The sequence below is a fragment of the Hyperolius riggenbachi genome, chromosome 1, assembly GCF_040937935.1.
Source record: "Hyperolius riggenbachi isolate aHypRig1 chromosome 1, aHypRig1.pri, whole genome shotgun sequence".
Taxonomy (NCBI): domain Eukaryota; kingdom Metazoa; phylum Chordata; class Amphibia; order Anura; family Hyperoliidae; genus Hyperolius; species Hyperolius riggenbachi.
In genome coordinates, this window is record NC_090646.1 from 133944705 (window position 1) to 133960506 (window position 15802).

The 15802-nt window shown below is 45.2% G+C and overlaps 1 long non-coding RNA gene across 2 annotated transcripts in view; it reads left to right on the top strand.

Annotated features, from left to right (window-relative positions):
- The window catches only part of LOC137546263 (uncharacterized), a 41013-nt gene that overhangs the window by 6360 nt on the left and 18851 nt on the right, over nt 1-15802 (top strand). The gene's annotated exons all lie outside the window — the stretch shown is intronic.

A 15802-nucleotide genomic window follows, 5' to 3' on the forward strand; every position in this document is an offset into this window, starting at 1 on the left:
ATTGTAGTACTCCGAATTCCTGGTAAACACGGTCGCCGTTCGCTCAACACGGTGGCCGCCATGTTGTGGGTGGCGCCCGTCGCACGTCACCAGCGCTACGTTCAGTGAGGGAGCACAGCAGCATCTGCCCCCATGCCAAATCACAGCTTACAGGGGGTGTGAAATGTCACTGAAAAGGCAGAGGGCTGGAGAGCGTGAGTAGCTCCGCCGGCTAGGCTAAATAGCGTAGGCGCCATTTAGCCGGCTGGTGACCCCGCATGGCGCTATCCTGGCTGGTGTCCTGGACTGGTCCTCCTTCCCCTGCCTGGCTGCTGGCTCCCTGCCACCCTCCAGTCCTGCCAGCAGCATTTACAGCCGCCAGGCCCGCCACACAGGCCGCCACACCATCAGTCACCACCGCGGCCCACTGCCCTCAGCTGCCCTGCCATGGCTCCCTCCCTGGCCAGATTCGGTCCCCGGGCACAGGCAGACAGCCACAGACCGCCTCACCACCACCTCAGGAGAGAGACCACCAGGCACAGACAGCCTGTAAAAAGTAAGTAATTGCCTCTGCGTGGGAAGCACAGCAGCATCTGCAAGGGGACACAAGCCAGCCCAGTAGTAGCCACTAGCCAGCATAAACAGCACCTCGGACTGGTCTGGCTGGGCCACAGCTAGCCCAGTACCTCAATTATGTACAGTATAAGCTGTTACTCTGTACCTGCAGTGATAGTAATTGAGCTACAGCGTGTGCTGACCTCTGCTGCCTCCAGTATGTATATTATAAGCTGTTACTCTGTTCCTGTACTGATAGTAAACTAGCTGCAGTATGTGCTGATCCCTGCTACCTCCAGTATGTACAGTGTAAGCTGTTACTTTGTTCCTGTACTGATAGTAAACTAGCTGCAGTGTGTGCTGATCTCTGCTACCTCCAGTACGTACAGTATAAGCTGTTACTCTGTTCCTGTACTGATAGTAAACTAGCTGCAGCGTGTGCTGATCTCTGCTGCCTACAGTATGTATAGTATAAGCTGTTCTCTGGTGCCTGCACTGTGTGTGTGCTGATCTACCTCTAGTATGTACAGTATAAGCTGTTACTCTGTGCCTTTACTGATTGTAAACCAGTTGTATTCATACACCGTCTCCGCCAGACTGAAAAATGCATGCCCTGCATCCAAGACAAGTGCTAACATTTATTAAACTAGGAGGAACTTTAGCTTCCAATATGGTTTGCATGCAAAGTATATTATACTAGATACTTGCGCCACGGTGAGGCAAACCTCCAGGCAAGTGACCTAACCTAAATTTAAAACCTTGGGAGCAGCTAAGCAAAAAAATGTGTAACTTACATTTGGTTGAACAGCGAGGAGAACGCCAGCGCATACCACTAAGGCTGCATCTGAAATGACCACCAGCTCAGTGTTCAGCACCTAAATAGATTTTCTGCACACTTCGCATTCAATTCAGATGCAAATCATATGCAAATCTGCTACTACTTATCATGCAAACAGGAAACTCAGGAAGTCCTGAGCTGGTGGTCATTTCAGATGCAGCCTTAGGGGTATGCGCTGGCGTTCTCCTCGCAGTTGTATTGTGTGTTGACCCCTGCTACTTTCAGTATGTACAGTATTAGCTGTAAAGACACATACACACACACACACACTTTTGATTCGCCAAGTTTAGCTCTGTTCATCATATTCAATTTCTGTTGGCCCTCTTACTACATGGGAGTGGTAAAATTGGTCAGTGCTTGACCAATCAAAATTGTGTGTGTGTGTATGCATCTTTAATCTATGACTATACCAATTGTAAACTAAATAAAGGACAGAGGGCTCCATCCAATATTTTGATGGGTAGGCCCATTATCTTTAGCTTACACCGCTGCTAAGTTCATGTACATTTGGCCCCACCCATGGCCATGCCCATTTCTTTGCTGCGGCGCCACATATTATGCCCACCTGGTGCCCATAGGTGACCCAGATCTCCAAGGAACTGAGCAATGCTTCAGCGAGTAACAGTGATCATTCATTGAAAGTTTGCAAACACATACAAACTTTCAGTTCCTGTTAACTCAGAACACTGTAATTCAGTCGTGTGTCGGCCGTCGGGAACATTCTGGCGGTGTCACATGATCAGGGCAGCATGGGTCGGGCCAGGGTCGGCAAGCTTCCAAAAGTGAAAACGGGACCCTGGAGGAAAATGGAATGTCAGCATTGGATCTCATAAACTTCTAGCTGTAAAGCGTTTTTGTTTTTTTTTTACCTCGGAATTTCTTTAACCCCTTCTGCCCCCTCCCCGTCCCTATAGTTATCAAAATAGAACACCTGGAAAAAGAAAAAAAAAGAGCCTAAGTGATGGCATTTGAAAAAAGAATACATAAATAATTACCGTACATCAGGGACTCAGATTTTTCAATATGTATAATGAGAAAATACAAAAATACACCTTTATTTCCAAATAAAATTATTGTGACCATATATTGTACAAAAGACATAACTTACCATAATCCTAAACAGACTCAATTTATTTCGCATTTACAAGGAATTTGTCTTGGCAGTTGCTTAACAAACAAAAACAATACAAGGTCAGGCAGTATGTATATTGCAAGTCAAGGACAGTATGCAAGTATAGTGGCAGTAAGCAAGGTGAGAATTGTTCATTTTTAGTTCTGTGCTGATTACTTTCGAATCCTTGCAGCTCTAGTGTGGTAAATGTTGTAATAACCAAGACAAATGGAAAATAAAATGTGTGGGTTTTGTCTACTGTAGCTTTATTATTTTTTAATTATAATTGCTGAAAACTGTAAAGTAATGGCCCTTATTCAATTAACTTTCTCTCCCAAGTTTAAAGAGAAGCCGAGGTGGGGTTCTAAGAATGATATCTGCACACAGAGGGTCTGCCTATACAGCCCAGCCTCTGTTGCTATGTAGTGTCCCCCCCCTGCGCTCTGCTATGCCCCCATAAATCACAGCCGTGCTGTTGACACGCAGCGTGTCACAGCGGGCTGTGTTTACCTATGTAGTGTTACTCTCGCCGCTCCCTGCATACCTCCGGTCCCCGCCCGCGTCCCTTCCCTCCAATCAGCGGGGAGGGAAGGGACGTGAGGGGACCGGAGCTATGCAGGAGGCGGGGGGAGCGGCGAGAGTGACACTACATAGGTAAACACAGCCCGCTGTGTGTCGACAGCGCGGCTGTGATTTATGGGGGGATAGCAGAGCGCAGGGGGGGGCCTGGGGGGACACTACATAGCAACAGAGGCTGGGCTGTATAGGCAGATGCAGCCTCTGTGTGTGGATATCATTCTTAGAAACCACCTCGGGTTCTCTTTAAGTTTCCTCCTAGGAGATAATTTTTAAACTTCTGTTAAAATAAGTTTTTAGTATTCTGCAATTGAAAAAGTACTAAAAAGTACTGTCAAAATTATTCTGAGTATTATTTTTGCTTGCTGGCGGCTTAAAAGGCATTTTATCGATAAGGTGTGAAAATATCACCTAGGAAAAATCTCAAGAGAAAAAGTGAATCGAATAAGGTTAAGGACCAATGACTTTTCATTTTTTTTCTTTTTATTCCCTTTAAAATTATTGTCAATATGTAGTGTTTACTGCCTTTACTTTTATAAATGATGAGCTCTGCTGATCTCCAGAAAAGTGACATTTTATTTGCAAAACATGTGGTACTTATATGGCAATTGATTGGCCGCCATCTTTATAAACAGACACCATGGAAAATAAAACTACCGTATATACTCGCAAGCAAGCTGAATTTTTCACCCCCCAAAAGTTGGGGGGTCGGCTTACTTGCGAGTTAGTTTCCAGTATGGGTAGGTGGGTGGGTGGGTAGGTAGTGCCGCTCCCCCCGCGGCCGCCGCTGCTATTACCTTAGGCGGCGTCGCTTCCTCTATCCCCGTCCTGCTCCGGTAACTAATTCACAGCAGCGCGCCCCTCGGCGGCTGCTGTGTGATGACGGAGGAAACCATAGAGAGCGGTTCCCATAGTAACGGCGATACATATCGCCGCTACAGGAAGCCGCTATCTATGGTTTCCTCCGTCATCACACAGCAGCCGCTGAGGGGCGCGCTGCTGTGAATTAGTTACCGGAGCAGGACGGGGATAGAGGAAGCGGCGCCGCCTAAGGTAATAGCAGCGGCGGCCGCGGGGGGAGCGGGGAGGGGCACTAACTACCTACCCACCCACCTAGCCATACTGGCCACTATGCTAGCTATACTAGCTATACTAGGGCACTGTGCTAGCTATACTGGGCACTATGCTAGCTATACTGGGGCACTATGCTAGCTATACTGGGGCACTATGCTAGCTATACTGGGGCACTATGCTAGCTATACTGGGGCACTATGCTAGCTATACTGGGCACTATGCTAGCTATACTGGGCACTATGCTAGCTATACTGGGCACTATGCTAGCTATACTGGGCACTATGCTAGCTATACTGGGGCACTATGCTAGCTATACTGGGGCACTATGCTAGCTATACTGGGGCACTATGCTAGCTATACTGGGGCACTATGCTAGCTATACTGGGGCACTATGCTTGCTATACTGGGGCACTATGCTAGCTATACTGGGGCACTATGCTAGCTATACTGGGGCACTATGCTAGCTATACTGGGGCACTATGCTAGCTATACTGGGCACTATGCTAGCTATACTGGGCACTATGCTAGCTATACTGGGGCACTATGCTAGCTATACTGGGGCACTATGCTAGCTATACTGGGGCACTATGCTAGCTATACTGGGGCACTATGCTAGCTATACTGGGGCACTATGCTAGCTATACTGGGGCACTATGCTAGCTATACTGGGGCACTATGCTAGCTATACTGGGGCACTATGCTAGCTATACTGGGGCACTATGCTAGCTATACTGGGGCACTATGCTAGCTATACTGGGGCACTATGCTAGCTATACTGGGGCACTATGCTAGCTATACTGGGGCACTATGCTAGCTATACTGGGCACTATGCTAGCTATACTGGGGCACTATGCTAGCTATACTGGGGCACTATGCTAGCTATACTGGGGCACTATGCTAGCTATACTGGGGCACTATGCTAGCTATACTGGGGCACTATGCTAGCTATACTGGGGCACTATGCTAGCTATACTGGGGCACTATGCTAGCTATACTGGGGCACTATGCTAGCTATACTGGGGCACTATGCTAGCTATACTGGGGGACTACCTACCCATACTGGGCACTTTACTAGCTATACTGGGCACTATACTAGCTATACTGGGGGACTACCTACCCATACTGGGCACTATACTAGCTATACTGGGCACTATACTAGCTATACTGGGACACACTGGGGGGGGGATCACGTGGCCAGCATTTCATACCCCCGGCTTATATGGGGTCAATCATTTTTTCCTGTTTTTTTCAGGTAAAAGTTGGGGGGTCGGCTTGCTTGTGAGTATATACGGTAATCTCCCTGTGCTCAAAGGTCGTGTAATATTTGCAAATATTAAACATCTTCCCAATAAAACAATACAGCCTACTTTTTTATTTTACAAAATATCTGAAAAATTCCAGCTGACTTGCTGAGAAAAGCTCTGATGTCCCACTTGGCACTTTTAGGGTAGGCAGTTTGAGGACCTATCCAAGAATGACCTCTGGGGTCACACTTCCCATGAAAACAAGGCCTGTAGCTTCTGGCCATGTGATAACGCCTGATAGGCACTACGCACACTGTAGTTATTGGCAGACAGAAATGTTTTGCTTCTTTGCAATTCTTTTCTTTTTGTGAGAATAATATACCGTATATAAAAAAAATCTCACTGGCCAGTTTAAAATAGTTTACCGTACATAAATGTATTTTACACAGCCAGCTGCCTCCTTATTTCTTTGGGAAAATGTGTGAAAGATCAATACTTCCATTTCTAAATAAAGCCATGTTTCAGGCACAAATGTTTTCAGAGGCAGAGCTGGAATTTGTTTCTCTATAAGTGCCTTAATTAGCCAAAGCCAAATAAATCACTAAAGTACTTGGTCAGTAGCCCCTGCACCAGGCACTTCCTGTACCCCATTCTTCCACAGTTGTCGTCTCAGAGAGAGGTTTCTCTGCCCAGCTATAATGCAATCTTAAAGAGAAACTCCGACCAAGAATTGAACTTTATCCCAATCAGTAGCTGATTCCCCCTTTTACATGAGAAATCTATTGCTATTCACAAACAGACCATCAGAGGGCGCTGTATGGCTGATATTGTGGTGAAACCCCTCCAACAAGAAACCTGAGTACGTACTCTTGGCAGTTTCCTGTCTGTGAACCTTGCTGCATTGTGGGAAATAGCTGTTTACTGCTGTTTCCAACTGCCAAAAAAGCATGCAGCAGTAAAAATGCCACCTGCCAACAGTAAAAATGTCACCATGTAATACATTTCAGAATGTAAATCAGGGATTTAAAAGATTTTACAATGGACAAACACTGACTAAATCATTTATACATAATTATTGTAAAAATGGAAGCACTTTTTTTATTACATTATTTTCACTGGAATTCCTCTAACTACAAGTTGGTAGAAGTTAATGTGAACCTTAAGTGAAAATACTTAGACAATACAATACAGAGGCGCCAACAGAGTATAAGTATCAAGTTAAAAAGGTATAAAATGAGGGGCAAGTTTGAACTTACCTCCCCGGCAAAAACACAACTATTGTATAAGATCAAGAAAAACGGTATTTATTCTTACTCCAAAAAAAGTTTGCAACGCGTTTCACGGGTCTCAAACCCGCTTCCTCAGGCAAAAATACACAAGGAGCAACTTTGAAGTTTTGCACGCTTTCCAGAAATGTATGGATATTGTATAATTTCAAGAAACTGATGTATCCCACAGACGTGTTATGATTTTACCTTGTTATAGCAAAGTTATATTTATACTTATACACATTTGGACTGCAAAAATAAGCTGTTTGTCAAAAGTTTAAAGTTTTTGACTGTATGTTATAAAATTTTTCAATAAAAAAATATCGAAACCGAAGTTGTGCACGCTAGTGAAACGCCTCTGATAAGTGGGCTTGAGACAGTGAAGAAAAAAAATTATTTATATATATATATACAGTGGTTTGCAAAAGTATTCGCCCCCCCCCCCCCCTGAAGTTTTCCACATTTTGTCATATTAATGCCACAAACATGAATCAATTTTATTGGATTTCCACATGAAAGGTCAATACAAAGTGGTGTACACATAAGAAGTGGAACGAAAATCATACATGATTCCAAACATTTAACAAAAAATAAAAAAACTGCAACGTGGGGTTTGCGTAATTATTCAGCCCCCTGAGTCAATACTTTGTAGAACCACCTTTTTCTGCAATTGCAGCTGCCAGTCTTTTAGGGTATGTCTCTACCAGCTTTGCACATCTAGAGACTGAAATCCTTGCTCATTCTTCTTTGCAAAACAGCTCCAGCTCAGTCAGATTAGATGGACAGCGTTTGTGAACAGCAGTTTTCAGATCTTGCCACAGATTCTCGATTGGATTTAGATCTGGACTTTGACTGGCCATTCTAACACATGAATATGTTTTGTTTTAAACTATTCCATTGTTGCCCTGGCTTTATGTTTAGGGTCGTTGTTTTGTTGGAAGGTGAACCTCTGCCCTAGTCTCAAGTCTTTTGCAGACTCCAAGAGGTTTTCTTCCAAGATTGCCCTGTATTTGGCTCCATCCATCTTCCCATCAACTCTGTCCAGCTTTCCTGTCCCTGCTGAAGAGAGGCACCCCAGAGCATGATGCTGCCACCACCATATTTGACAGTGAGGATGGTGGGTTCAGAGTGATGTGCAGTGTTAGTTTTCGGCCACACATAGCGTTTTGCATTTTGGCCAAAAATTTCCATTTTGGTCTCATCTGGCCAGAGCACCTTCTTCCACATATTTGCTGTGTCCCCCACATGGCTTGTGGCAAACTACAAACGGGACTTCTTCTGCTTTTCTGTCAACAATGGCTTTCTTCTTGCCACGCTTCCATAAAGGCCAACTTTATGCAGTGCACGACTAATAGTTGTCCTTAGGACAGATTCCCCCACCTGAGCTGTAGATCTCTGCAGCTCGTCCAGAGTCACCATGGGCCTCTTGACTGCATTTCTGATCAGCGCTCTCCTTGTTTGGCCTGTGATTTTAGGTGGACGGCCTTGTCTTGGTAGGTTTACAGTTGTGCCATACTCCTTCCATTTCTGAATGATCGCTTGAACAGTGCTCCGTGGGTTGTTCAAGGCTTTGGAAATCTTTTTGTAGCCTAGGCCCACTTAAAATTTCTCAATAACGTTATCCCTCACCTGTCTGGTGTGTTCTTTGGACTTTATGGTGTTGTTGCTCCCAATATTCTCTTAGACAACCTCTGAGGCCCTCACAGAGCAGCTGTACTTGTACTGACATTATACTGGTAGGTGATCAGAGGCGCCAGCAGAATAAAATTAATATAAAATTGTTAAAAATTGCCGAGAGGGAAAGTGGTGGACTTCCCCCTCAATAATTAGACACCAAGGTCTGTCATCAAATCAAACGAATACATTTATTCAATAGTACCCCAAAATCTGCAACGCGTTTCGTGGGAACAGACCCACTTCTTCAGGCAATAAAACGGGGACAACAAACACAGCAATCAATGTGCAGTGAATTTAGCACCTCTGTGAGGTGCTAAATTCACTGCACATTGATTGCTGTGTTTGTTGTCCCCGTTTTATTGCCTGAAGAAGTGCAGATTTTGGGGTACTATTGAATAAATGTATTCGTTTGATTTGATGACAGACCTTGGTGTCTAATTATTGAGGGGAAGTCCACCACTTTCCCTCTCGGCAATTTTTAACAATTTTATATTAATTTTATTCTGCTAGCGCCTCTGATCACCTACCAGTATACTTGAGTCCACCCCAGGTGGAGGGGTGATCCTACCCCATTTTTTCTGATCTACAGAGAGTGACTTCTTAATCCTGAGTGAGGACAGGTCTAATCTCCTCACCTGCCTATACAGTGGTTGCCTGAGCGGTAACCCATGTTTGTGAGAATAACCATCTCACTTATTCATTTCCCTTCGTATCTTTGACCTACTACACCATATTGGGCTCTCGATTTCTCTCTTTTCTACTTTGTACTGACATTAGATTACACACAGGTGCACTCTATTTAGTGTGATGATTTGCTCAGCTGCCTGTGCAGGCAGGCAGCTTTTTGACCATTGTGTAGGTTTGCATGCTGCAGGACTCTGGAAAGAAGAGCTTCTGTCAGTTTTGCAGCTTGTGCTTGCTGAGGAATTTGCATACGTTGTCATGCAAATTGCCTGGCCACATTCATTGGAGGCGTGTACTATAAGTACTATGTGTTTCCCACAATGCTTTGCTGTTCATAAGGAGTCTTCCTGTGAAACACTCTGGAGAGTGTCAGCCATGCTCTTTGTTTGAAGATCGGCTTAGAGTAATTCCTGGAAACTGTGCTAGGCAGATTCCTTAGTGCAGTTAGGATTGTTTATCTGTTTGTTCTGTTGCCATTGTCCTGTCCCAACGGTGGTCGACAGGAAATGGTTCTGATCTCTGTTCTTGGAGTATAGCTGGTGCAGTGGTTGCTACCAGCTATCTCTTCTGATCTGTCTCTTTGGATCGCGCTAGCCACTTTTCGCTAGCGCTGTGGATCCTTCTGTTCTGTCTCCTGGGATCGCGCTAGCCACTTTTCGCTAGCGCTGTGGATCCTTCTGTTCTGTCTCCTTGGATCGCGCTAGCCACTTTTCGCTAGCGCCAACCCAAAACCCCAGTGTAGACGGAATTTACGATATGTACGATTTTGTCGAATATGGCTCTTGCACCTTTAAGAGATTTAAAAAACTTGAACCTGAATCAGCAGACGAATTTTTGTCTGAGTGTACGAAACTGTTAGCGAACCCTGAATTCCAATGCACCCCAGTGTCTACCTGGGCCCCCCAAATGGTCTACATTCTGTTGGGGGGTCAAATGTCAATGTGGGCTTATGATGTGTTAGATCATACCACCCTGAGTCAAAGACCCCTGGAATTCTTGGCCTTTTTAATTCACAATTGGCTGAGATTACCTCAATTACCATACCCCTTTAATGAGTTGTTGTCAGCAGCTCAATCAGCTGTTCCATCTACTCTTTCATCCATAAAGCAGCCATCCAAAGCCTCTAAGTCTAAACGTAAAAGATCTAGGAAGGCTTCCCAGCGGAAAGATCTGTTGCCCATAGCAACCACAAATAAAGAAGTTATTTCTGTCAAGTCTGAAATGGGCAAAACCATGCAGTATGATAATGATGTTTATAATGCATTTGCTGATCAGTTTCCAGGTTTTTTGCCCCAATCCAAAGCTTATGTGGATCCTGCTATAGGTAGGATCGCACATTACATTAAAGCAGTTAAAAAATCTGTTCTTGTTCCTGAACTCCACCCCTATGGAGATTATCTGCATACTGGCCTGTTTGAACCCCCATTTGCTTCCTGGGATGTTGGGGCCTTGCTGGAGGAATTCGATTTTGATTGGAAAGCCTTTTGCGATTTTTACATCGCAAAAAGCGAAGATGTCTTGAATGCTTGTCTCGATTCTATGTACCTTCTGATTGATTCCGATGAATGTGACAAGGATGATGTGGATCTGGTGATCTATGTATGGCAAACGATTTTGGATGAGTTGCACACACACCAACCAATTGATTCCAATAAAGAGACATCGTTGTCGGATGATTGTTCCTGCCTTTCTGGGGTAAAGCATGAGAGTCTTGACTTTGTGCAATCTGAAATGAATGAGTATGCCGCTGTGGTTGATTACTGTGCGAATCCTGAAGGATTCTCTCCTGACAGTGTGCAGTTTGAATCTGTGCGATCTGATGCCTGTTTCTCGGATGTTCCTGCAGATTGTGATCGGCATGAGTCTGCCGGTTTCCTCAAGGATGTGTGGGATCCTTTTTCATTTAGAAACAGCTCTTTGAGATCTTCCATCGCTGACCCTGCTATGGGGAAAATTTCTCAACTATGCAGCGTTAAAAGTAAAATTAATATGCCTAATAAAGTTTATCCTGTTGATATTGCTATTTCTTCTGCTAATGAGTCTCTGTCTCACCCTGTTCACACTTGTAAGGGCCCGTTGCCTGGTGACAGTTGCTCCAGTGTTTCTGTCCTGAACACCTTACAGTCTGCTCCGCAGATCGCAGAGGTTTGCGCTATGGAAGCGTCAGTTTCACAACCTAAAGTGATTTTTGATTCGCAGGTTTTGCGTTCTGACTCCTCGGATTCGACATTGTTAGCCGAATCTAAGAGTGAGAAAGCGCTTCGGTTTTGCGACTCTGATGCTGAACCTTCTTTGCCTTGTTCAGAGACGTTTTCTCTGAACCTGCCCTGTACCATGAATGAAAACATGTTTTCCTTTCACTCTGACATTTGTGAGCCCCTTTCTTGCTCTGAGGGAAGTGCTGATTCTGCACCCTGTACTCTGGATGAGTCAATGTGGCCTTGCTTAGAATCCCATGCAGTGTCCCTAGAGGCTCGTCTGGGTATTGCCACTATACTCACCTGTTTTTCTGCAGTTTTGGAGTTGCAAGCTAGTTTGACTGCTACGCAGAATTCTGGGTGCAGCGAGATTAAAGTTAGGGAGTCAGTGTGTGGTCCAGTGAATATTCCTGTACGTTCCGCTCATGATGATGAAATTCAGTCTCAGTTTATGGTGGAACCTTCCCTGGGACATCTGCCCTGTTCACAAAATAAAGTTCCAGTTTTGCCCTGTAACATGGATAGTACAGAATCCTTCTTAGAAAACTTGAAAAATGATGTTCCTGAGGTCTTGTTTGATGTTCTGGAGGTCTCCGAGTTCCTCCCAAAGGGTGCAGAACTTGTAGGAGATGTCTTCTGCCCCCCAAGTCCTTCTGAGGTGTTGCCCTCTTCCGTAGGCATTGCTGCCTTGCTGGCTACCTTTTCAGCTCTGGTGGAGCTTCAGTCATGTGTAGTCAATGATGATATTGCAGTCACAGAAATTTCCGAATTTGAATCCGAGTCTTCTTTTGAAAGTCCAGTGCTTGAGACCATTGCTCGTGATGATTCTCTGCCCGGTCCTGGTTTTGGTTTCCTCGTGTCGGACTCTGAGGTTGGCAGTTCCCCAACATGTCCTGAGGTTTCTCCTGTGCTGGTGTACCCCAATGTGCTCTGTGACCCAGAAAGCCCAAGTGTGCCTCGGTTACCAGCATGTTCAGATGCTTCCTCGGTGGAGACATGTTCTGATTTAGCCTGCCTGTTTGCATGCCCAGAAGTGGTCCCTGAAAGTCTTGATCTTGATGGGTGTCCTCGTCATTCTGAGTCTGGAATTGTCATTGGTTCCATAGGGGTTCTTGATAGTTCTCCATGTGAGCCTGGTGATTGTTCTGCCCTCTTGGGATCTCTGTGGAGCTTCAAAAGGTTCTGGGAGATTCCGGGAGAAATTTTGCTTGGTACCCTGGATAAGATCAACGGTGGCTTTTGTGTTGTAAGGGACACTTCGAACAGGTTTTGTGGCAGATTTGGTATTTTCGGACGCTCCTTGAAAGGTGGTGGGTATTGTCTGGAGGGTTTCGGTGGCTTCTTCTCTGGTATCCACAGTCCTGATGGGTGTTACGCTGAGACTTGTCGTGCTGATGGGCATGTTTCGGTGGCTTCTGTTTCCTGGAATTGGACTTTGTCGGGCTGTCCCGACCTTCATGAGTCTTCAGTTTGAGTCTGTTGCTAATAGCACTTTTGAGGGTCGTCTGGAATTCGACCCTGGAGGGGGGGGGGGGGTACTGTGCAGGCAGGCAGCTTTTTGACCATTGTGTAGGTTTGCATGCTGCAGGACTCTGGAAAGAAGAGCTTCTGTCAGTTTTGCAGCTTGTGCTTGCTGAGGAATTTGCATATGTTGTCATGCAAATTGCCTGGCCACATTCATTGGAGGCGTGTACTATAAGTACTATGTGTTTCCCACAATGCTTTGCTGTTCATAAGGAGTCTTCCTGTGAAACACTCTGGAGAGTGTCAGCCATGCTCTTTGTTTGAAGATCAGCTTAGAGTAATTCCTGGAAACTGTGCTAGGCAGATTCCTTAGTGCAGTTAGGATTGTTTATCTGTTTGTTCTGTTGCCATTGTCCTGTCCCAACGGTGGTCGACAGGAAATGGTTCTGATCTCTGTTCTTGGAGTATAGCTGGTGCAGCGGTTGCTACCAGCTATCTCTTCTGATCTGTCTCTTTGGATCGCGCTAGCCACTTTTCGCTAGCGCTGTGGATCCTTCTGTTCTGTCTCCTGGGATCGCGCTAGCCACTTTTCGCTAGCGCTGTGGATCCTTCTGTTCTGTGTCCTTGGATCGCGCTAGCCACTTTTCGCTAGCGCTGTGGAGCCTTCTGTTCTGTCTCCTGGGATCGCGCTAGCCACTTTCCGCTAGTGCTGTGGATCCTTCTGTTCTGCTACTCTGTACCTGGATCGCGCTAGCCACTTTCGCTAGTGCTGTGGATCCTATCTCTCGCTTGTCCCTGTTTTCGTGTGTCTGTCTTGTCTGCTACGCTTGCTGGAGGCTCGGTGAGGTAACCGTTAAGCAAGCGCTCGCGTCCTCTGTTTCATGTTTGTCTGTTAATGGTTAGTTAGGCGTGCTTGTCTCTATTGTGCTTATCACGTGGAGACCGCGCATAACCGCATGCACTGTTGCGAATGAGTGTGGTGTTCGCGGTTAGCTAGCGTTTGTTATTTTCCGTATCTCCTCATTGTATTATTTGCTGTGCCTTTGCTAACCTCGTATTCTGTTCTGATCTGCCTTGTGTCACGTCTGGCGATCGCACCTCTCGAGATCGCATTCCTGTTTCATATCTGCTCTTGTGTGTGCACTGTCACGGGGGTGGCGACTAGGTTGGCGCACACACAAACCTGTCCCTTTGCTCGTTCTCATTCGCAATCGCTTCTCTTGCGATTGCGTTCTGCGCTTCGTACAATTCCTGTCTGGCATTTGTGGAGATACAGAGGATTGGTTCCTCTGCACTCCCCAGCGCCATCTGCCAACAGGAATTTCCCTCTACGGGTGCGTAGCACCTTTTGCTGGGTGCCTGCAATTATACGCTTGTGGAGGATTTCCGCCGTATCAGCGCACGCGTTGTGCGCTGCTCACGGAGAAAGTTCCACAATCGTTACATTTAGTCATTAGCACTCATCAGGCAATGTCTATGGGCAACTGACTGCACTCAGACCAAAGGGGGCTGAATAATTACGCACACCCCACTTTGCAGTTATTTATTTGTAAAAAATGTTTGGAATCCTGTATGATTTCTGTTCCACTTCTCACATGTAAACCACTTAGTATTGGGCTTTCGCGTAGAATTCCAATAAAATTGATTCATGTTTGTTGCAGTAATACAGGGAGTGCAGAATTATTAGGCAAATGAGTATTTTGACCACATCATCCTCTTTATGCATGTTGTCTTACTCCAAGCTGTATAGGCTCGAAAGCCTACTACCAATTAAGCATATTAGGTGATGTGCACCTCTGTAATGAGAAGGGGTGTGGTCTAATGACATCAACGCCCTATATCAAGTGTGCATAATTGCTAGGCAACTTCCTTTCCTTTGGCAAAATGGGTCAAAAGAAGGACTTGACAGGCTCAGAAAAGTCAAAAATAGTGAGATATCTTGCAGAGGGATTTAGCATTCTTAAAATTGCAAAGCTTCTGAAGCGTGATCATCGAACAATCAAGCGTTTCATTCAAAATAGTCAACAGGGTCGCAAGAAGCGTGTGGAAAAACCAAGGCGCAAAATAACTGCCCATGAACTGAGAAAAGTCAAGCGTACAGCTGCCAAGATGCCACTTGCCACCAGTTTGGCCATATTTCAGAGCTGCAACATCACTGGAGTGCCCAAAAGCACAAGGTGTGCAATACTCAAAGACATGGCCAAGGTAAGAAAGGCTGAAAGACGACCACCACTGAACAAGACACACAAGCTGAAACGTCAAGACTGGGCCAAGAAATATCTCAAGACTGATTTTTCTAAGGTTTTATGGACTGATGAAATGAGTGAGTCTTGATGGGCCAGTGGCTAGATTGGTAAAGGACAGAGAGCTCCAGTCCGACTCAGACGCCAGCAAGGGAGAGGTGGAGTACTGGTTTGGGCTGGTATCATCAAAGATGAGCTTGTGGGGCCTTTTCGGGTTGAGGATGGAGTCAAGCTCAACTCCCAGTCCTACTGCCAGTTTCTGGAAGACACCTTCAAGCAGTGGTACAGGAAGAAGTCTGCATCCTTCAAGAAAAACATGATTTTCATGCAGGACAATGCTCCATCACACGCGTCCAAGTACTCCACAGTGTGGCTGCCAAGAAAGGGTATAAAAGAAGAAAAACTAATGACATGGCCTCCTTGTTCACCAGATCTGAACCCCATTGAGAACCTGTGGTCCATTATAAAATGTGAGATTTACAAGGAGGGAAAACAGTACACCTCTCTGAACAGTGTCTGGGAGGCTGTGGTTGCTGCTGCACGCAATGTTGATGGTGAACAGATCAAAACACTGACAGAATCTGTGGATGGCAGGCTTTTGAGTGTCCTTGCAAAGAAAGGTGGCTATATTGGTCACTAATTTGTTTTTGTTTTTGAATGTCAGAAATGTATATTTGGGAATGTTAAGATGTTATATTGGTTTCACTGGTAAAAATAAATAATTGAAATGGGTATATATTTGTTTTTTGTTAAGTTGCCTAATAATTATGCACAGTAATAGTCACCTGCACACACAGATATCCCCCTAAAATAGCTAAAACTAAAAACTACTTTCAAAAATATTCAACTTTGATATTAATGCGTTTTTTTGGGTTCATTGAGAACATGGTT